The following is a 23,139-nucleotide window of genomic DNA, read 5'->3' on the forward strand; positions in this document are numbered from 1 at the left end:
GAGCTTGATAGAGGAAGTGGGGCTGGAAGAGAAGAAATATTTTAGGTGAGAAGTGGAAAATAGGAAGGACTGAGCCTCTGTGTGGGCAAGCACAGTAAGTAGGTTGGGCTTGAAAGAAGAGAAATGTAGTTTAAGAGTATGCAAATGTATTGGGAACAAAAGAAGAGGGCTAGGGATGGCTCAGCTGCAGAGTTCTTGGCTCCGTGTGCAAGGCCCTGGGTTCCATCCCCAGCACAGCAGGTGGACCACACAGTTTCCTTAGCCAGCCTGCCCTGGTCAGGCTCAATCAGAGTCAATAAGGCTCCCCCAGATTAGCAAATTGGGGCTTGGTGCTAATGTCTTCAACACTCCATGAGTCTCATTTATGACCCTGGGAAACAAACTAGATACAAAGGTGAGCAAATTTGGTCACAGCTGCAAGGAGCTTGAAACCTAGCAAAAAAAGCTCATAAGTACATGAAGCAGAATGAGGTAATTCCCAGAATGAAAGCTTCAATTAGGAAGGGCCTTTCCAACAGGCTTCGTGTAGGAGACAGCATTTCCACATTTATCACAGTGAAATATCAAGTTAACATCATTTTAGATAAGGTTGAGGGAAAGCAAACAGGCTGGAAAAGAGGAGGAATGTGGCCTGCCTTTCACATGCACATCTCCGTGTTGCAGAGACAAGTAGGTAAACAAGGCTAGATGGGTGGACTGGATCTTGAAAGATGGCAAATGCATTCTATGTGCTCCACTTTTCCATCTTCAGAGGTGCTGGAGTATGAAGCAAATACCGCTGTCATTATTTTAGAAAAATTAGTCTCAAGTAGATGAGATCAGTAGTGAGAGACTGATAATGGGAAACCACATGAGGATGCTAGCAGCAGTTTGCCAATAAGAAGCCTAGAGAAACCATAAAATCCAGAGTGAATCTACTAGCCCTCTGTCTTTAAACTACAATGCCAATTAGTCCAAAGTGTTCAGCTGGTGCAAAATGAGCCTACATCTACTTCTAAAATTTATTTCGCAAAGCCACATCTCCTCTATCCTATGTCCCCCAATATTTTTTTTTGCTTGTGGGTGTGACTTGGGAGGGTTAGGTATACAGGTCCCATTATCCAGTCTCCGTATTACAATAAATAAATCACAGCATTCTTCTAAGTTTTTATAATATCAATAGTAACAACAGCCAACCATACTGCTTATGGTCAGGCATTTTGTAAGTGCTTCAAGTACAAAAAATATGTATTCTCACAACAATGCTGGAGGTGGTTATGATAATTATGATCACTATTTTCCAGATGAGAAGACTGAAACTCAGAGAATTTAGGTAACTTGCCTATGTTTTTATAGAATCTGAGGTGGGGATGGGCTTCCAAGTTGCTTTTCACTTCAAATTTTCTTTCCCTTGTTTTCCTTATTCCAATTCCTGCTTCCAAGATAACACTAGACCCTGAGGAATGCTGCTCTGCCTTTAAAACTAGGACAATAGACCAGAACCAACTTCCATTTCTCAAATTACAAAGACCAAGTAATTAAGTCCATGAGGGATATATAGGGTTAAAGGTGTAACTTCAGGTGAGTGTTCAGCTTCTTATACCTGTTTCCTGATCCCCTCCAGCATCTAAAGATGCAGCTTCAACAGACCACCCTCCCCTGCTCCATACACCTCATCTTTGCCCTCTGTTTCATAGGGCAGGACAGGGACTCATTTCCTCAAAGGTCCAATTGGAGAATTTTATAATACTGAATTACATTTTGTTATATTGGGCACAGAGCTTTCACATATTAACCTTTTTGGATCCTGAATCTGTCTTCCAAAATAGTGTTGACCCTCTCAGTGTATGTTCATCTGCAAATACTGTAAACCCTGCCTTCCTTAGCTCTCCTAAGCTTTTGGAAATTGAAGAAAGCATACTGCAAAGCCCTGTGGTACTCCACTAGGGACCTCCTCCTTGGTGGACACTGTTTACTGGTTTAGATATTTATTCATGCAATTCATTAGAATGGATACCTGCCATTGTGGAAGCTAGAGGGCTCCAAATAGGTTTCTTGGCCTGAAGAATATAATGATCAGAAACCATCTTTTTGATGAGGCTATTCAACTAGCTATAAATAAACCTAATCAGAGGGTCAGCCACATGCATGTTTCCATATGCTCCCTGCAAAAGATATGATTTTGTCCAAAGCCAAAAGAGAAATATTATATGTATGCATTCATCTGTTGACAGCTAAAACTAAAAAATTAATTTGGATTACCTCTGGGCCACCTGTTGATCGTCCTGTTTTCCATCCTCAGTGCTCATAAACTAGTCTCAATTTTACTAACAATGGGTATCAAGATTACCAGCTTTAAAATAAAAAAAAAAAAAAAACCATACCCTCTTCCTCACTGTGCTAACCAGGACACTGGTGGGCCATCTTCAGGCCTGTGCCCCCTTATTGGAGTCTGAGACTCATCAACAGGACTCCAGCTCATCTGCAGAAATTCAGTCTCATTTGCCACTTTTGTCACCATAGAGAAATGTAGACTCTCGCCCTCATTCAAGCACTTGAACTGTCTACTTTCCTACCTTGGGCTCTCGCATCCTTCTGAACCACGTTTACCTTACCCTTCTCAGCCGAAAGCTCTCTATCCTTGACTGAGAGGATTTCTGCTTGTGCATCATGCGGAATACTACATCACACACAATCTGTTCGAATCTTCAGGCTTATCTTCTCCTATTCTTGCTCTAATAGTTTTTAAAACCCTTGTTGTCCTTAACCTTTTTCATAGGCCTAAGTACAGCCTGGAATGTGCTTTTCATGGCACTAACTCATGCCAGGTTTTAGTATTCTCACATTCCTAGAAGTTTTATTCCAATATACTTAGGTCCTCTTCTGACCACATTGACCTAATATTCTGACCACATTGCAAGCTTATTGCATATCAGACATGGTTCTAGCTGCATCCACACATTTGTATCTGAGGTAATGACAATTAAACAGACTGGCAAGTTTTGAATCCAGATATTTCCTCTAACCAACCAGAATGTTGTCCAAGACCAAATACTGAATTAGCAAAAAGAAAAGAGTTGGAATGCAAAGTTTCAGACTCCCGGTCTAGAGTTCATTCTTGGCTATCTGTTCCTCTTTCTGTTGTTTTGCCTTCTAGCCCAGTGCATAGCAGAGTTCCTGGATGTAATAAATGCTAAGTAAGTATCTGTTAGCTGGAAATAGATCTGAGAAATGCTTCAATATCACTGAAATGTGTAAAGCATTAGGAGCACAGTTAAGAAAACCCAGTCCCTGATTTCAAGGAGTCTGGCATCTGGTGGGAGAGCAGTCAAAATAAATGTCTAAAATGAAATGAACTAACTGCTGTGATGGAGTTTCAGAGGTGCCTCTGAACGCTCTCCACAATCAGGAGGAATCAGGGCAGGCTTCCTAGAAGTGGTGACAGTTAATGGAGGCATGGCACTCCAATAGGTGTGTGCTCTGCAGACAGAGTCTCCTTAATCCTTGTTCCTGACTGCTGCACAAGTGTCCCTGCTCTATGGTTCTTCATCATCTCCTTTTAAGTGGGCCTATTATTTTAAATATAATTGATATTTATATATTTGAATTTCTATCCTTATTCAGAAGTTAAAAAATTCACCAGAATGCAAGACTATCTGTCCAAAGGAAATAAAATTAATTTATGCCTTCAGGACCAAATAAAAACATTATATAAAACTCCATGTGGTATCCACAAATGTGACAGATGGATATATTTTCTGTTCAAGCTACAACAGTTTTAGGACTTTCTTCCCAGTAGAGACATTTAAAACTTTTAGAATAGGATTTTTTTTAATCTATATTCTTACCAGAGTTGAAAGAGAAAATGCCTATATAGTTCAATCTTATAAAGTTTAAAAAAATAAGAAAAGAACAGGAATCATCTTTTTCACATACAGCATGATGGCTCTGCACATGGACGGAACACTGGAATAAGAGAGATGGGATCCACTTCCTTGCTTCATCATTTCATAGCCATGCAGCCCTGGAAAAGTTGTTTTAAACTATTCTTATCTCAGTTTCTCCATCTGTAAAATGGCAAAAGGCTTCTTTAATACACAATAGATTGTGCTCTGGAAACACAAGACCTGGGTCTGTTGAATCACTGCACACCACAAATAATCGCACTTATCCAATTCACCAAACTCTTGGAGCCTCAGTTTTCTTACCTGTAAAATAGAGCTAACAACAGTATGGTTGTTGTAAAGCAAAGGAGATAATGAAGGCAAAAGACAGCTCAGTGTCTGGCAATTAAGGTCTACATTAGTGATGCCAGCAGTCTCTGATTATAAGTCTTTTCAAGGATAAAATGAAGTTTTACATACATATATACTCATATATACATACATTATATGGGTATATATACATATTCTTATTGTATACATATTTGTGTGTATACATATAGTATTTACTATGGTTTGGCTATAATAAAATCTCAAAAAACAATAGCTGCATTAACACTTCATTACTCATATTATTCTTTCATTGCTCAGCTAGGCAAAAAAAAAATATTTTGGCTGGGAGTGTAGCTCAGTGGTACAGTACTTTCGTAGCATGTGTGAGCCCTGGATTCAATCCCCAGCACTAACACACTCTCTTTCTCTGTCTCTCTCATTTTAAGTTAAATGATTAATGATGACTCACTGTACTTGGAGCAACAGTTATGACTACGAATTTGTACAGGGACTTAGAATTAAAAAGAGAATGGAGAATGTGCATTTTAGTGGTGGAAGCATCAATAATTTGGTAGTTGCAAAGTAGAGTTTATATAAGAAAGACAGTTGGGAGATAAAGATAAAATAGAGCATGGCTATTTTTTAATTCATTCTCTCTTCATATTTAGAGGTTTGGCTTATAAAATCATAATGGCAATAATAAAATCAAGGTAAGAAAACCCAAACTGGTTTATCTGATGATTTTACTTGCGTTAATAAAGCAACTGGATCAAATGCATGCATGATCTGATCAATTCTGCAAACACCATTCTGTTGCCATTGGGACACTTGGGCACAAAACAGACTGAAAAGAGAAGAATATGAAGCCTGGGAATATGCAGCCTAGAGAAGATGCCATAAGGGTAACAGAATGTGAAAATTTGCAAATATGAAATCTGTGTCAAGAAGTTCGTGCACATTCTGGAGATTTTTGTAGATCTTCTTTGGAGAGTGTGGTTTCTTAATATTCAGTACAGTTCTACATTCTATATGAATAAAAAGGAAATACAGAATGTTGACATAATTAGCAAAATATTACTCAAGTCATTAAATATATAACATTATGATTGAGTGCATCCCAAGCCTGCAGACATTGCTAGAAATAGAGGAAACACTTGGAAATCTGTACACAGCCTTCAAAACCTGCCAGGCTCACAAACTACAAAATATGGGCTCAAACCAATTATGAGCTGTGTAACAATGACATGGAACAATTGCTCTCCAAGGACTAAAAGCCATGAAGCCTTGGAACACAGAAGTCTCCAGGAGGCTGAATAACAGATCCATAATGAGCTTAGAAAACACCCTGCTGGGACCCTGTGGGAGGCATTTTCTGCAAGAACAGAAGAAATTAGAAGCCTATTTCCCCCAAAGTAGAAATATGCTGCCCGCCCTGCAGTCCAACTCTTCAAACGTAGACAAGCTCTTAACAATAACTGTCGTATTTCCCACTCACTGCATTTCCTGACAGGAAGGTGACTTGAACCTGGTGTAAAGAAGCTACGCTAAATAAGTCACCAATTTACTAAAACACAGGAAATTAGCTGAGGTAGTCCTGGATAAAGACCTAAAGCTTTTAAAATCATAGGTTGGACTTCATGGAGAAGTCTCCTCCATTACAGCAGAACATATGGTCTCTTCTCTTGGAGGAATGGTGACCAGGTTTTAGAAAGTGAGACTCCAATAAGTATTAATATGCTTTCCTGTGATTTAAAATGCCTGGGAAATCATAAACACACTGTTGACACTCCTGCAGGGCCAGGGGGAAAGCTGGCTGGTGAGCTACACTAATTTCAACTCTTAGTTTTTTCCATTTACCAAATACCTTGTATAAGTCTAACAGTTTTTCAAGTAGCACAGCTGTGCCAGTACTGTTAAGGCTACTGAATTCTTACATACTTCTCTCCTGCAAATGAGGAACCAGCTCTTGTCAGAGCAAATTCACAATTTAAATTAAGTTGTGTCATCTTCTAATCCACAATAACAGACTGTACAGTAAATACCATATAAAGTTTTCCAACCAATGGTAGCTCTATTAATAGTAAAGTATTTTCAAAACCTTATAAAATCAGTAGGAAATGATTCAAACGACATCATTTCCACTGGAGAGGGTTAGTGGCAATAAGGTAAATTGAGGAAAACACGGACTTGTAGATGCCCAATTTTAGAAAAGTATTTGTTAGTCTACTTATCTATCTCTTATCTGTTTGGAAACTACTTCCTATAGAATGAATATTTATGTACCCCCAAGGCATTGGTATTAAGAGGTGGGGTCTTTGGGAGGTGATTAGGTCATCAGGCTATGAGCCCTCATGACTGAAATTAGTGCCATTTTGTGTTCCTACAACAGAACTAGAGACTTGGTAAATTTTTTTTTTTTTTTTGGTTCTGGGGATTGAATCCAGGACCTTGTGCAAGTGACGCAAGCACTCTACCAACTGAGTTATATCCCCAGCCCAAGACTTGGTAATTAAAAAAAAAAAAAATGATTCTCACATTCTGGAGGCTGAGAAGTCCAAGGTGAAGGTGTTATATCTGGAGAGGGCCTTCTTGTTGCATCACAATGGGGAGGAAGGCATCACATGGTGAGACAGTAGGAGCAGGCCAACTCAGGTCTGGCTTCCTCTTAAAGCTACCAATCCCATCATGGGGGTCCTATCCTCATGACCTCATCTAAATACCATGAACACTCACATTTAGGGATTATGTTTCCAACACATTAACTTCTGGATACCCATTCAAACCATAGCACCTTATAAAAGAAACCCCAGAGAATTCCCTTACTCTACAGAGTGAGAAGACACTACCCATGAACAAAGTAACAGGCCCTCACTAGATACTGAATCCACTGGCGCCTGGAGATTGGAATTCCCAGCTTCCAGATCTGTGAGACAATTTTTGTTGTTCATAAACCATCCAGTCTATAATATTTTTGTTACAGCAACACGAATGAATCAAGGCCTTATATTTATGCCTTATATTTAAATTTTTGATGCATCTGAAATTTATTTAATTTTTTTTTTATAAAATTCAAGGTAGGGATCTAACTTTTGTTAACAGGTAATCAATCTTGCCTTCCTTGGTTTGAAATGCTACCTTCATTATATACCAATTTTGTATGCTGTGCAATATAGCAAATTTCATATGCATTTAGGTCAATAATAAGACATATCATCCCATTCCATTAATTTGTCTTTGCCAGAATCAAGTTGACATATCATTTTAGTATTATGTATTTGAATGCAAAATACTAGGTATTCTCATTGTTTAGCCAGTTTTTTTCAAGACCCACCCAACACATTGTAGAAAAGGAAAGGTTTATTCGAGGGTTCACGGTTTCAGAGGTCTTAGTTCGTAGAAGGATGGCTCCATTCCTTGGGGCTCAAGGTGAGTTAAAACATCAGCACAGAAGAGTGTGTCAGAGGGAAGCAGCTCACATGATGATCAGGAAGCAGAGAGAGAGAGAGACTCCATTCTCCAGACACAAAATATATACTCTGTAGCCATGAACCATTTCCTCCAGCCACATCCTACCTGCCTCTTGCTATAACTCAGTTAATCCTATCAGAGATCATTGATTAGGTTAAGGCTATAACACATTCATTTCTCCTCCAAACCTTGCCTTGTCTCACACTTGAGCTTTTTGGGGACTCTCCACTTCCAAACCATAATAACATTCATTTTACTTCTGTGTCAAAAGTTCTTATCTGTTTTTACACTATTTATTTTGCAAATGAACTTTGACTTTTTTAAAAAATATATGGTTATTAAACTTTATTGAGATAATGCTAAATCCATACATAATTGTAGGAAGAAAGGACTTCAAAATCCTTCTATAGCATTTCATCTAAAAAGAAGTTTATTTTATGGCATAGTTTTTTGCTCTTTTATTTTTTTTAACATAAATGTCTCCAATTTCTTGCTATGGTTTACTTCCTGAGTGTTTTCTATCATTTCTTTTACTATCATTTCTATCTTCAAGGGGTCATTTGGATGTAGACAATCACTGATTTTGTGTATCAGTTTTGTATTAAGCTATTTCACTAAACTTGCTCTTTTTTTTTAAATTAGCTCATTGTCTTAGGTGTGGTAGAAATACAATTATATCACTCAACATTTTTGCCTCCCCTTTTGCAATTTTAAACCTCAACTGCTCTTTTCCAATTGTGTCACTTGGCACCACCTGTGCAAGGGCAAACAACCAGAGGACAGTGGACACCTTCCTGGATCCTGCACTCACAAGCTAACTACTGCTCCCCTCGCCCCATAGAGGTATCAGTCTGTGCCAGGGGACACTGGTGACTGACTCAGAGATGCTGCTGGTGAGGAAGACCTCTCCACCTGGAGAGGAAGACAAGGAGGAGAGGGAAAGGGGGAAGCACAAGGAAAGAAAGAACGAGCCAGCGGAGGATAAAGGGCAGGCAGAGAAGAAGAAAGCTGAACTGTGGGAGAAAATTATGGATTACTAATGTCAACATTAAATATCTGGAAGCAGGGGTAACAATTCCTGTATGTTTTTTGAAATGTCCTTATTTCTTTCTATTACATTAAAAAATGTTTTTAGGGATTTTCCTCCTGGGATTTTGAGATTACTGAATCGTCTGCCCAAGTGTATTAGCTGAACGGGAAAAATGAGAAGAATGACAAATTGCATAAGATGTCAGGAATATTAAAAAGACTGAAAAGAATGTTTAGCAGTAAAAATGATTTCAGGAAAGCCAAACATAACAAAAACAGATAAACCACATTTCTGAAAGCACCATGCACATTCCCACTTTCTACAAGTGCATGGTATTTTCTGGATCAGGTCTGAGATATTTTTAGCTTCACATATCTGTTATATGGCCAATACATAGAATAAAAAAATTACCAATTTCCATTAATAAATGAAAAGAACAAGGAACAAAGCAATGGAAACTAAAATAACTTAAAGTGTAAAAGTAAATAATTGTCATTTAATAATTGTCAAAAATGAAAAATAAAAAAGAGAGACTGATCACACCCACTGTTGGTGAACTATACAGAAATAGGTTTTAATAGGCTGTCAAGGAGAGGAAAAATGGGTAGTTTTTCTTGAGGTTAATTTAAGATTGACTTTCACAAATTGAAACATTCATTCATTATGCTCTCTACCCCATGCCTATTTTACTTCTAAAAATACTTCCTTTAGAAATAAGGATATTCTCTGTAGTACTATAGTAATGGCAGCAACTTAGAAAGAGCTGAAAGGCCCAGCAACAGAAGACTTGCTAAGTAGACATACGGCACCTGTATGGTGGAGTACTATACAGATGTTTAAAAGGATGAATAAAAACTAATAAGGAAAAAAAATGCTCACATATTCAGATTTTAATTTTTCAAATATTTTGAAAACCAAAGGCCCAATGATTTCTCTGATAAATGGATGCTGATCCATAATGGGGATGGCAGGGGCAGGGAGGAGCATGGGAGGAGTGGAGGAACTTTAGATAGGGCAAAGGGGATGGAGAGGAAGGGAGGGGGCATGAGGGTAGGAAAGGCAGTGGAATGAGACGGACATCATTACCCGAAGTACACGTATGAAGACACAAATGGTGTGACTCTACTTTGTGAACACCCAGAGACATGAAAAATTGTACTCTATGTGTACTATGAATTGAAATGCATTCTGGTGTCATGTATAACAAATTAGAGTAAATAAAACAATTTTTAAAAAAAAATATTTATCTGAAAAAAAATTCAAATATTTTGAAATTTTAGAACAGATATAGAATAAGACCTCTTCATGTGAAATATATATGTACTGAATGGATATAAAGGCAACACCAAACTTAACAGCCCACATGCTTAAAGAGTGTGCTTACTGGTGCTGTGCTGCAGAACTATACATGTAATATAGAACGATACTGTTGACCTATTTGCAAGGAGCATGTAACGCATTTATTTCATTTCCACTTTGGAAGCCTTAAAGATGGAGAGTAAAAAAGTAGATCAACTTGGTACTTTAGGAGGATTAGGTATGCTTGCTAGTTTAAGAACAAGTGTAGTAAAAAATTCAAGACTAGAAAAAAAAAGAAGATATCTAACATCACTAACCAAACTAAGTAAGCAAAGGAAAGAAAGAGTTATAATACATCTTAATCTTGAAGCACAGAAAACAGTTCTACCCATTTAGGAAATACCTGCATTAAGCAGGGGTAAGGTTACATTAAAGGATAAATTACAAATTTATCCCTTAAGAAGCTTATAATCTAGAATCTGTCTAAGGCTAAAGCTGTACTACATAAAACAAATAGGAAGTACTAAGGCTCTGTAGGGCTCATCCTGGCTCCTCTTGGCCTCCAAAAGAGGGTGGAATCATTTTCTCCCCCAAAGCTCAGCCTTCACTGTGTGTAGGTTTATCTCCATGCCAGTCCATCAGCCTGTCTTCTGTTGCTCTAAAGCCAGCTGGAAAAAGACTCCTTTCGAGGGCATCCTGCAACTTCAGAATGATTATTTTCCTAAAGAATGCAACTACAGAAGCTGGACAGGAATCTCCAGCTTCCCTCCAAGAGGGAATCTAAGCCGGGCTCCAGAAAGTTCTTTCACTTAACCTGATTTGTATTCACCTCCTCATGGAGGATGGAGTAAGACTTTTATTTAATTTTTCTTGCCTTGAAATGAAATTTTTGTTCCACCCCCTCCTCTACCCTGATTCACCCTTTGTGTGCTTCATGGTGGCTCCAATTCCACAGAAACCAGGGCTCTTCTCAGCGGGTGTGGGTCTAATGGCAGAGCCATCAAGGATTCTCCCAGTTCCTGCTTTTCTCTGCTTAATAATCTTAACCCAAAGAATGAATGGTTACTTCTGACTTTGTTTCAAGGAATTAAAATCCCTGGGGCTTATTTAAAATGAGTTCATGTGATAGACAGCTGTCTCTAAATGCAAGTCATTTCAACCCAAGTTTTACAAATGCCTCCAATCTTGATTTTTTTAAATCAAAATCAAATACTAATAGGGTTATAATGATGAGTTTTGATAACTGTATGCTTTTTAGCAATTTTTACATTTTTGATCTTCAATGATATCAGATCCACAGAGAGCCATAACCCACTGTAATGCTCTAATATTTTTTTGGACCTGCTGTAGTTATATGCTAAGATACAGGTTTTATTGGTAGTTGTTTGAATATTAATCAAATGTTTGTTGGCTTATCCACATATTGGCTCATTAAGTCTTCCCAACGATAATGAAGAGTAGCCCACAGCATCCCTTTACACAAATGAGCTAAGGGGCTAAGGGGATGCATCATTTGTATGTAAGGAGGAATTGGAACAAGTCTTCCAACTCAAGTTCTGACTGCATAATCTCTGTAGCCACTATGTTACTCCAAAGTGGCTGTTTGTGTCTTCAAATGAAAGTTATTGATAACTGATCAGTTTGCTCAGGATTCAAGATCATTGGCATTCGACTGTTTTTATACAAGATGGCTGTTATCGGTTTTGTATTACTTTCCAAGTGATGAAGAGGACTCTTCTTTCTTCTTAAATCTGCATAAAGTAATGAAATCACCTAAGTAAGTACATCAAATAACATTCCCAAGTCTTTCAGAACAATGTTCATGACTGATTCAGATTTCACTTTGACTGGGAGGCAGGGCATCTATCTCACATCTCTTTGGCTCTGCCTGTGTTGCTTCTAATTCAAATCAGCAATGAAAACATTTGCAGCTTTCTATGCTCCTTTACTTGAGTGATCTGTGATTTTGATCTGACATTTCTGTGATTTTTTTATTTGTTCTTTTTAGTTATACATGACAGTAGAGCCTGTTGGAATCCATATTTATACAAACATGGAGTATATCTTATTCTAATTAGGATCCCAGTCTTATGGACGGTGAGATTCACTGTGGTATATTCACATATGAACATAGGAAAGTTGTATCTGATTCATTCAACTGTCTCTCCTATTCCCATTCCTTCTACCTTCCCTTCATTCCCCTTTGTCTAATCCACTGAACTTCTATTCTTTCTCTCAACCTTGTTGTGTGCTAGCATCCGCTTATCAGAGAAAACATTTGATTTTGGGTTTGGGGGCAATCCTGAATTAAGTACAAAATACATCCTGAATTATCTCACCTGCAGTCAGGTTAGCTGGGATTTGGCTATAAGAACTACAACTTCCTATCAGGAATCCCCAAGCAGAGGTTGGAATTCAGAGGTAAAAATCTGCAGGTTTTGCTCGATGGGGACACCAGTGATCATTGGCTTAATTTTTGATAGTTTCCAGATCCTCTGTGATGTTTAATGTATGTTTTTAGATAGCTGTTGAACCTCAACTATGTGCCGGAGTCCTGTCACTGAATCTAGCATCCTCTGTGCTGCTACTGGACTGAGCACCTGGACGTGGCGAGAGCAGCAGACATTAGAAAGTGTTCTGGCCCAGTGATGGAAGAGTTCATGAGCTACAGAGAGGGCCAAAGGGAGACCATGCACCAGGGGGACAGGAAATGGGGAGGGGGCAAGCAGGAGAGAATCATTAAGAAGGAGATCCTTGAGCTGTTTTCTGAAAAGGGAGAAAGAAAAGCAGAGAGAGACAAATTCCTAAGGAAGGTGAGCTCAAAGTACTTCCTCAATTATCTCACCTGCAGTCAGGTTAGCTGGGATTTGGGTATAAGAACTACAACTTCTTATCAGCAACCCCCAAGCAGAGGCTGGGATTCAGAGGGAAAATCTCCAGGTTTTGCTCCATGGGGACACCAGTGATCATCATGGCCCCTGACCCAGCTCTCCCTGCTCATTCCCATAATTCCTTCCCATAAAAGACATTAAGGTCTCCCTACTGACTAAAAGATAATTTTAGGATTTGTTCAGGTTTATATGGAATGAAGTTGACTACACTACGGTCTCCCAGCTTAGTGAGATAAAAGTAAATATGAGTTAAATCGTGACTTTTTAATAATGAAGAACTCCAAAAAGAAAGTTTATATTAACTATTTCCCAAGAGAACTGTGAACAAGTTCAAATTATTCATCTGGAGACTTGGAGGGAAAGGAAGAAAATTGAAAAAAAGAGTAAATAATTAGAAAGGAAAAGAGAACTAGTGTTTGTTGATTTCTGAATATTTTTAAGGAACTGAATATGTGTTATTATAATTAGTCTTTGGAAAAGTGAGGGAAGAAAAACTGTCCCACTTCATTCAGGGAGGGTCAGTAATTGACTTAGTGTCACACAGCCAGGAAGTATAAGGGTGAGGTTACAAATCCAGATCTATTTAGTTCAGAGAACAAACTATTTCTCCTTTGTCATACTGCATGTTGAAAAAAATAGAATTAAAAGGAAGCATAGTTGAAATGTTGAGAGAAAACAGAGACAAGGAGAAAAAAGAGGAGTTTATAATTATGCATTTAGAATTCAGTGAGAAAAATATGCTATTTAAAGAAATAAATCATAAATGTTATTTAAAGAAAGAAATCATAAGCATCTCTAAATTGCATTCAGCAGTGCCATGTCCTCTAGGACAGGTAGCTATTGGTGAAGGTAAAGTGAGTTCAACTTCTAATCTTCATAGGGACTCACTTCTATAAACATGATCAAAACTGTATGTGAACAATAATCAAATACCTCAAAACAGAAACAAACACACATTCCACCTAATGTGTTGGTAAGGATTCAATACTGCACAAAGCAGATACATGAAGATCACCATCTCTTTAATCTTTTATGTATTTTATTACTTTGAGGCATGGTATCTGGTAATTTAACCCTTTACTGTCACATTTGGACCATCTATCTGTCTCCAAAGCTAAGAGGATATTAAAAATGACTCCTATGGCCTCAAACTGATAAAGCTTTAAAATCAATTTAAAGATTTCATTCTCCACTAAGTATCATATGAGAAGTGTGACCTCAGGAAATTAAATAAAAACGAAAAGATTTCCTTGTTTTTTTCCCTTTCATTTGTTTTAAAACAATGCTTTGCCAATTTAAAAAATGTTAGGGAAATATTTAATAACAGGAAGAAATTTTCAATAATTATGGTATATGTAATATAACATTACATATAAATATATGTCTATATCTACTGCTGATTCAGTAACACAAATGTCCTTATTGCAACTGCATGCATACAGAAAAAAGATATACACAGAGGAAATACTCAGAGAAGCCATTTAGAAAAAGGCTATGCTAAGGTGTAATTAAATATAATTTTTAATATTGCTCACATATTAAGAAGCACCCCAAAGAAAAGATCACTTAAAACACTGACTTTCGGGGCTGGGGATGTGGCTCAAGCGGTAGCGCGCTCGCATGGCATGTGTGCGGCCCGGGTTCGATCCTCAGCACCACATACCAACAAAGATGTTGTGTCTGCGGAGAACTAAAAAATAAATATTAAAAAAAAAATTCTCTCTCTCTCTCTCTCTCTCTCTCTCTCTCTCTCTCTCTCTCTCTCTCCTCTCACTCTCTCTTTAAAAAAAAAAAAAAACACTGACTTTCATTTCTTCAAGGTCATGTACATCTTTATTCTCAAAAATTAAATTACTTTTTTGTTAAGATCAATTTCAGAGCTATGTTTATGAATTTATAGCTTCAGTTAACTAACAAAATTCTTTGAGCAAAATTATAGACATATTAATTTTACCTCCCACCAGTGCAGCTGAAGTAACTTTTTAAATGATTTCACAAAAGCCAACTGGCTAACTAACCAGATAACAACAGTATAATAAAAACACTCAAATAAAATTTTAAACTAGTTAAAATGACTCAAATATCTGCTACGAGGGAAACCATCCACACAGCCTTTGGAAGTACTAGGTGGACATCCCCCTCAGCTTTCTCCGTAGGTTTTTCTGGTACTAGGCAATGCCCACGTTTAGGACTTCATATTCCACAGCAATCAAAACAACATTCAGGCAGACACATAAAAGACAACAATGGTATCACAATATCAGAAGGAGAGATAATTAGGACCATCCCCATAGCTCAAAAGCAACATTAACCAATTCAAATGAGACAGCACCTCACAGCTGTTAGGACGACTATCATCAAAATAAAAGATAAAAGAGAGCAAGTGTTGCAAGGATGTGGAGAAAAGGGAAGCCTTGTGCTCTGTTGGTGAAAATGTAAATTAGAAGAGCCATGTGCAAAAGGTACAGAAACTCCTTCAAAAATAAAGAAATAGAATTCCGGTAGGATCCAGCAAGCCCTATTCCGGGTATACACAGGAAATGGAACTGGTATGTCAAGAGACATCGGTACTCTCACGTTCACTGCAGCATTATTGACATGAGCTAAGGTACAGAATCAGCTTAAATATCCACTGACACAGGAATGGGTAAAGTGGGATGCGTGTGCACATGAGCGTGCAAGCACACACACACACACACACACACAGAAACGGAATGGAATACTATTTTTAAAATAAGGAAAGTCTGCCATTCATGACAACATGAGGAGTGAATCTGAAGGACATTAAGTGGAATAAGTCAGACACAGACAGAAAAATACTGCATGATCTCACTTGCATGTGGTATCTTAAAAAGGTGAATTCACAGTATAGAGTAGAATGGAGAAAGCAGTGGGGAACGGGAGATTCCCGTCAAAGAGTACAAAGCTTCAGTTATGGGGCATGAGTGAGTCCGAGAGATCCAACACACAGCAGGGAGACTGCAGTTAATAATGCTGCCTTGTATTCTTGAAATTCACTAACAAAGTAGATCTTGCCACACACACAAACTGTGTGAAGAAATGGCTATGTTAATTGGCTTGGCTGTATTGAGTAGTTTACTGTGTATATCAAAATATTATGCCGTGCACTGAAAAACAGTAATAACTCACTTAAAGATGGAACTATGTTCTGAGAAAAGTGTCATTAGGTGATGACTTCCAGTCTGTGTAAGCATCACAGTATGTACTTACACAACCTAGATGGTAAATCTTCCTACACACCTAGGCTATAGGGTATACAAACCTGTAATATGGGAGGTATATATAGGACCTATATGGTATACATATGGTGTGTGTGCATATATATGATATATATAGGAGTCTGTTGCTTCTGAGTCTATAATGAACAGGAGATTAAATCAAGCACAGGAGATAATGACACAATTAAGGGACATCTTGAGCAAGAGACATTTGAGGCTAGAACCAGCATAACACGGCATACTCTAAACTTTATTTTTCTTTCTAATAAATAGAGGGTTTGCACTCTAAAATGATAAAAAGTATAGTATAGCAATAGTACAGATCTTTGAGACCACTTCCACCCTCTGAATCTGAAACCCTGAACTAGGTGGGTCCAGCAGCCTGTTTTAACAGTTCCTCCAGGTATTTCCCATGCCTGCTGAATCTGAGAACCACTAAGGTATAGACATTTCCAGCAGTCCTTGCCTTTGCACAGAAGAAACAGGGGAAGGGGGACCTGTTGCCTCTGTTTCTTATAAAACAGGGAAGATTATTTTTGGGGGGTGAAAGAGGTAGGACAAAGGATGCTATCATTACAGAAAGATGGCTCAAGGCCACTATCTCAGCAGGTACTGTATAATGAGGGAGCTCCTTATTGTTTTCCCCAGTGATCTTGTCCTGTCCATGAGGAATGAATGAAGAAGTGAGCAGAAATGAAAGGAATATAAGCATAGGACTAAGGTGTCCAGAACCAAGAAAATGTCCCCCTGTCGTCTCCCCATGCCTGGATCCTTTAAGTGAGGATCGTATCGTTGTTGTTGTATATTCATTCAGTTCTTTTTTCACCTGTTGTTTCAAGACTAAGTTTCAGACCCTGCTGGGCACTAGAGACTTGAAGCTAACAAAAGTCTCTTCACTCCAGAAGAGACAGAGTAGCATATGCAAGAGGGAAGGGCCAACCGAATTGATGTGGTCAAAGTCCGTTGGGGTAAAATGTACTCGATATCCATCCACCCATCCACCCATCCATCCATCCATCCATCAGTGACAATGACCAATTCTGTCCTATCTGGACCATATCTTTTCCAGCTATGGGTCCATCGTTTGTTACAGTTTCCCAACACCATGAAGTTAGTTAAGCACTAAGTATTGACTTGTTGCGATCAGTGAAATGTGAGTGAAGAGAGCTGCGTCCTTTCCTGAGAAAACGTTTAAGAGCAAGTTTGTGATTTGCCATGATCCCTTTCCCTCTGCCATGGTGACCAACCACTGCCTGCATGGCCAAAAGCCCAAATCCTTAGGTTCTCATATAAGAACAATGGGGAGGGACTGCTGGCTATATCACAATGCACAAGAAAGAGGAATACATCTTTGTCATTTTAAAACACTGAAGGTTGTTTGTTATTGCACATATCCTATTCTGATTTACACAAACTGAAACTAGTATTATTCTGATGTTATCTGCAACAAAATGAGGGAGAGATTGAAATAATTGACTGAAATACAGAAAGGTGCTGTTATAAGCTGAACGTGTCTCTTTAGAACATATTTTGAAACTTCATAGCCAATGTGACATAGATGAGGCCTGTAGAGGGTGATTAGTCATGAGGGCTCCACACTCTTGGACAGGACTAGTGATCTCATAAGAGGTCATCCCCTTTTGCCCTTCTGCCTTCTGCCATGTGAGGATTTGGCTTCGTGGAAGGAAAGAGCAAACTCTTGTCAGGCACCAAATCTGTTAACCTCTTGACTTTGGATTTTCCAGTCCTCAAACTATGACAAAAGCATTTCTTTTGTTTATAAATAATCTAGTCTTTGGCATCTTACTACAATAGCAACAAGAATACACTAATACAGGTGGTGCCATTAGGTAGATGTCTTTTTGTTTGACCTCTGAATCTCTGGATTCATGAGCCAAAGGAAATTTGTTTAACTGATCTCACAAGATTTCCTCTTGCTCTAGACTGTAAACCACTACACTGATATGTGATAATATCATGACTAATAATTGATCAGAGATTGTCCCCATATAAAGGATTAAGCATATTGTCCACTGTGACTCAGTATGTGACCAAAAGAAGGATGCCTACCCAAATTTTTCAGTCTCTAAAGCCTGTGGTTTTACTATAGTGCTATATTGCTTTTATGGCTATGTATCTTGAACTGACCAAAAGTTCTGGTCCTAACTTTATCTTTAATAACTGTGACCTTGAGGTAATAGTTTAAGCTTTGGCTTCAGATTTTTTTTTTTTGTAAAGTGGGAATATTAACCCTCCCTTTCTCACAGGTTATTATGAGTTACATTGAGTTTAAAGTCCTTGAAAATGAAGCCAGATTTAAAGTTAGGTAGTCAGTGTAGTTAGGTAAATCGGGTCTAACATCGAGTGAAATCTAAAATGGAGGCCATGCTGGGAATGACTCAGGGAAAACAGGACAACTCATGGAATGTTAATAAAGTTCCCAAAAGGCCCTAAGCCAAAGTCCACCTGGAAGAAATGTTAATGAACAGCCCCCAACAGATTTGAAGACAGCCCATCCCAAAGAAATGTTAATGAAGCCCAGGATACAGCCCCCAGCAGATTTGGAGATAGCCCATCACAAAGAAGTGATAATGAAGTCCTTCCTGCTCAGACCACTTCTTTGGCCCACCTGTGTCCACCCCTCGGGCCTTCCAACCTACATTCCATCACTGAAAGAACTATAAAAAGGGGAGACAACTGCACTTCCACGGATTCCACCTTTTGGGTCCCCTTCTTCCTCCAGGAGAAGTCTTTTCTTCTGTCCTTTAATAAATTTCTAATTTCCACTCTGACCTTGCCTCGGTGTGCTTCTTTGGTGTTATTCTTCAACATGGGGGAGCAAGAACTCGTCACCGGTCAACAGCGGTAACACAAATAATACATCAATAGAATTGAAATGTGTAAACAGCAGTCCAACATAAGCTTGGGACATTCCCTGGATTATAAGTAGCTCTACAAAAAAGAAGAAATAAATTTGTGTTCACCTCTTTTAGAAGAAAAAAACTTTACTTTCATTATTTGGTATGGAAATATTTTTAAAATATAATACTTGAAATGGAATACTTCATTCCAGAATCTTCAAACTGTATTAATCATTAATTTTGTTTTCTCTTGATGAGTCATTGTTGGTTTGCTTTATTTTGATATTAATGAATATCTACTATGACAAGATTCTGTGCAATCCTCTGACAGCTATGTGAAAAGCCAAGCATCCTGAAGAAGCTTGTGATCAAGATAAGGAACTCAAGCTGTGGGTGTAGCTCAGTGGTAGAGCTACAGGTGCTGAGGACGTGGGGGAGGCCCTGGGTTGGGTCCCCAGCACCAAAAGAAAGAAGAAGAAGAGAACTGGAAATGACTTTCTTGAAGTATCATCTTGCTTCTAGGTGAAATTCAGTGTGTTCATGTAAGTAAGGGTCCATAGGAGTCCTCAGGAGGCTTAGATGAGTCCACTCAGTCAATGCCACCATGGGTGCATGTGGGCCACTGAAACTGTCCTGCCCTGTTCAGCTTCTCATCTGAAGGTTCTAATTTGCTGTGATCCTAGTAGTGAGATAAGCAAGTAAACAGGTTTATGGACTCTGTGTGCAAATTAAGAGTGAAAACTTTGGGAATGTATCTCTTTGGCTTGTTTTTGATTTTTGTGTGTATACTTGCTGGTGCTACTTTGGCCTTATTAAGTCTGCAAATTTCTGTTGAATGTAAATTTATGATGTTGGATCAGCCTTTAAGTGATTAGAGAGCTGTATGGACATATTGCAGTATGGGTGATATAAAAATAAATATTTGTTCTAGATTTTATATTCCATATGTTTTCACAAAGAATCCTTTCCGTGTGTTCAAGGCTTATGAATATATTTAAATTTGTTCACCTGGAAGATTCTTTTTATATGCACACACACATTGATAAATCAGTTTCAATCTGGTAGATAGAATTGTCAATGATACTTGCAAACTAATTTTAAGAAACACCACCCAATCATGCTCAAATTTTCAAAATTTTATTTTTTTCAAGTACAGATTGTCAGAATAATTCAGCATCAAAAGTATTTGAGTGACATGCCAATCAGCTTTTCATTCATTCACTAGTTTGTTTCATTTATTTGTTTCAGTCATCTAACAAGTTATTTACGGAGTCAAAGCACTCTGCCAGTAGGCCAGAGATAAAATAATGAACAACTCGAACTGCATCCTCACCTTCCTGGATCTAAATCCAAACTGAATGAATAATTACAAAAGTGATCTATGAAACATTCAAGGGAGTGCATATCGAAATGGCCTATCTTGAGCTGGGGATGTGGCTTAAGTGGTAGCGCACTCGCCTGGCATGTGTGCAGCCTGGGTTCGATCCTCAGCACCACAAACAAAAGGAAAAAGAAATGGCCTATCTTAGTCCTAGGGATTTTGGAAGGCAGTTTGAGTAAGTGACTTAGTTTTAATGAGAGAGTGCAGAGAAGAGAAGGAAGAACAGCATGTGCCAGGACTCGAGTGGTAGAGTACTCAGCCTCAAAGACATGAACAAAACCTATGTGGCTTGGACTGGTTGAGGGTGGGCAAATGAAAAGGGAATGGAGCAAGATCATACAAGATTTCATAGGACATATGAAGACTTTGAACTCTATCTTAGGAGACATCATGCATGGGCTTCAAGCAGAGATGGAGTAGGATCAAAGTTTCATTTTTGTGAGATTCTTGCTGCCGTACGGAAAGTGTAGGATGGTCTTCTTGAAAGGACAAGCATTTTAAGAACCCCTACAGCAATCCAGACAAGAGATGATGGTAGCCTGAAGCAGCGTGGGGGTTATGGGGGTGAAGAGAGTGGACAAAACAGTGATTTAGAAGACAGAGTATAAAGACCCTGACACTAACTGTGAGAGGTGAAGGAGAGGAAGCTGTCAAGCTGATGCCTTGAGCAGCAGATAGGAGGACAGCACCTTCCACTGAAATTAGAACAAATGAAGAAAAGCTGTTTGAATGCTATCGTTTCTCATATTCCCAGAGACTTTCTGCTAATTGACTGTATGTACAGATACACCCAGCAATCAAAAGCTAAACATTTAATCCATAGACAAAACAAGTGTGAGTCTTAATGAGAATGAATCAAAGTAATGTTGTTTTTCTTAGTGAAATACAATCTTTGAATCTTCCTGCCAGAGTCAAATGCTGACTGATGAATGTGATTTGGGAACTATTTTCTGTTCTCTTACACTATTGTTTATTTTATGACTTAAAGAAGCATTGCTATAGCAATTAGTATGGAATAATTGCCAAAACAATTTACTAATTTGGAAAGCATCAGTAACAAAAAAAACTCCCTGCTTTCAAAATAAAAGTATTAATAAAAAGCAATGCAATTATGACACTTATATAGAAAAGGGGAAAGAAGCCACATATCTATCAAAATATTAAGTATAAGAAGTCTTTTGAAACCCTGCAAGAAAAGGAAATTGAAAGTATTATCATTACCAACTGTTTCAAGTCTAATTTTCAAATGACTTGTTTCAGGAAAGATGATGGATGTTCACTAATGATGCTGATAAATACTATGACACTTCTTTATGCATCCATGGCAAGGCATTTATGCCTTACATCAAAGTTTCCCTGTTAAATATTGACACAATCTCAGCCACCCTCCAAGAACAGTTCTGTGGGCAGTAAGAACAGAGAGGTGTCATCATACTTGGGCAGAGGAAAGGTTAGCTCCTGGGTCAAGGACAGGTGGGCAGATTTCTCATAATTAAACTATGAAAGTGGGGTCTGTCCCAATGCAAGAATCTATCATTTTATGGAGACTTTAGTTCTTTTTTTAAGATTTATTTTTTAGTTGAAGTTAGACACAATACCTTTATCCTAGTCATATATTTTTATGTGGTGCTGAGGATCAAATCCAGGCTCTCGCATGTGCGAGGCGAGTGCTCTACCACTGAGCCACAACCGCAGCCCTCTTTTTATTTTTATTTTATTTTTTTTTACCTGAACTTGTTTCATTCTAAGGGGCAATTTCTTCACCAAGGAATGATGCAATGTATTAGTAATGAAGCTAGCTGTTGGCAAGTTAAGCACAAAGAACTGAGGCAAACTTGTTAAATGGTTCATCCCTTCAGGTTTGGATTTACAGGGAAGGCGTCATCCTCTCAATTCCTCCAGTCCTGGTCCTTTATTGCATGTTGGGTAGGGGAAGAAAAACCCTTCCCTTTGGGCCAAACCTTTCTTATTCCCATCCCTTCCCATGGTCCTCAACCCCCTGATTGTTTTCCTCCATCTCCCTCTAAAGCCAAATTTGTAAATACTTCTGTTCCTTGGAGTTGTATTCTGAATGGGGGCATGGGGTGCTTTTTCAGTTCTGGTAGATTATCTACAAGACAATAAAGTATTTTATAAGACTTCCCTGATTAACTTTCCTCCCAGGAATGAGTATGCTCAAGGCTCTTTCTTCCCTTTTTATTTCACATGCAGAGGTTGGTTTGGGAAGTTCAGTGTGACCCTGGCTCCAGAAAAACAGTATGTATGGAGTTTAAAAAAAAAAGAAAGAAAGAAAACTCCTCCAACCTCATATATATTTTCTGGTTTACTTGTTTATTCTGGATCTCTTTGAGTAGATTATAAACTCCAAGGGAACATTTTTGTTCCCACATCCCTAGCATTGTGCCTGACAAACAGTATGCTCTCAAACAAAATTCACTGAGTGAAGGTGGAGTCCAGGGAATTGATCTTGGCCATCAATGACATAAGTCATTCAGCTCTTCTGTGCTCATGAGATTGTGGATGTTAAGACAGACAAGGTATGCACACTTTTGTACATGTGAGAAATTATTGTAGTAGTTACCAGCATCATTAATGGAAATTCATCATCTTTGCTGAAATGAGTCATTTGAATAAACTAATAATAATTTGATGATAACAATACCTTGAATACCCTTTTCTTCCATGGTTTTGAAGTGTTTTATACACCAAATATTTTCCAGATATTGTGGCATTTTTTTTCATTTTTACATTTTCAATGACATGATTAAATTGATTTT

At 38.3% G+C, this 23,139-nt stretch overlaps 1 protein-coding gene across 2 annotated transcripts in view; it reads right to left on the minus strand.

Moving 5' to 3' along the window:
• Tmem200a (transmembrane protein 200A) overlaps positions 1-23,139 on the minus strand; it is a 69,841-nt gene that overhangs the window by 3,572 nt on the left and 43,130 nt on the right. The window contains exon 1 of one of the 2 annotated variants that reach the window (XM_026381504.2): positions 3,916-3,988. The exons of the other annotated variant lie outside the window; for it this stretch is intronic. The gene's annotated coding sequence lies outside the window, so the exon portion shown is untranslated. Of the gene's footprint in view, positions 1-3,915; positions 3,989-23,139 lie in introns of those variants that run through there. 2 annotated transcript variants of the gene reach the window in all.

The sequence above is a fragment of the Urocitellus parryii genome, chromosome 8, assembly GCF_045843805.1.
Source record: "Urocitellus parryii isolate mUroPar1 chromosome 8, mUroPar1.hap1, whole genome shotgun sequence".
NCBI lineage: Eukaryota > Metazoa > Chordata > Mammalia > Rodentia > Sciuridae > Urocitellus > Urocitellus parryii.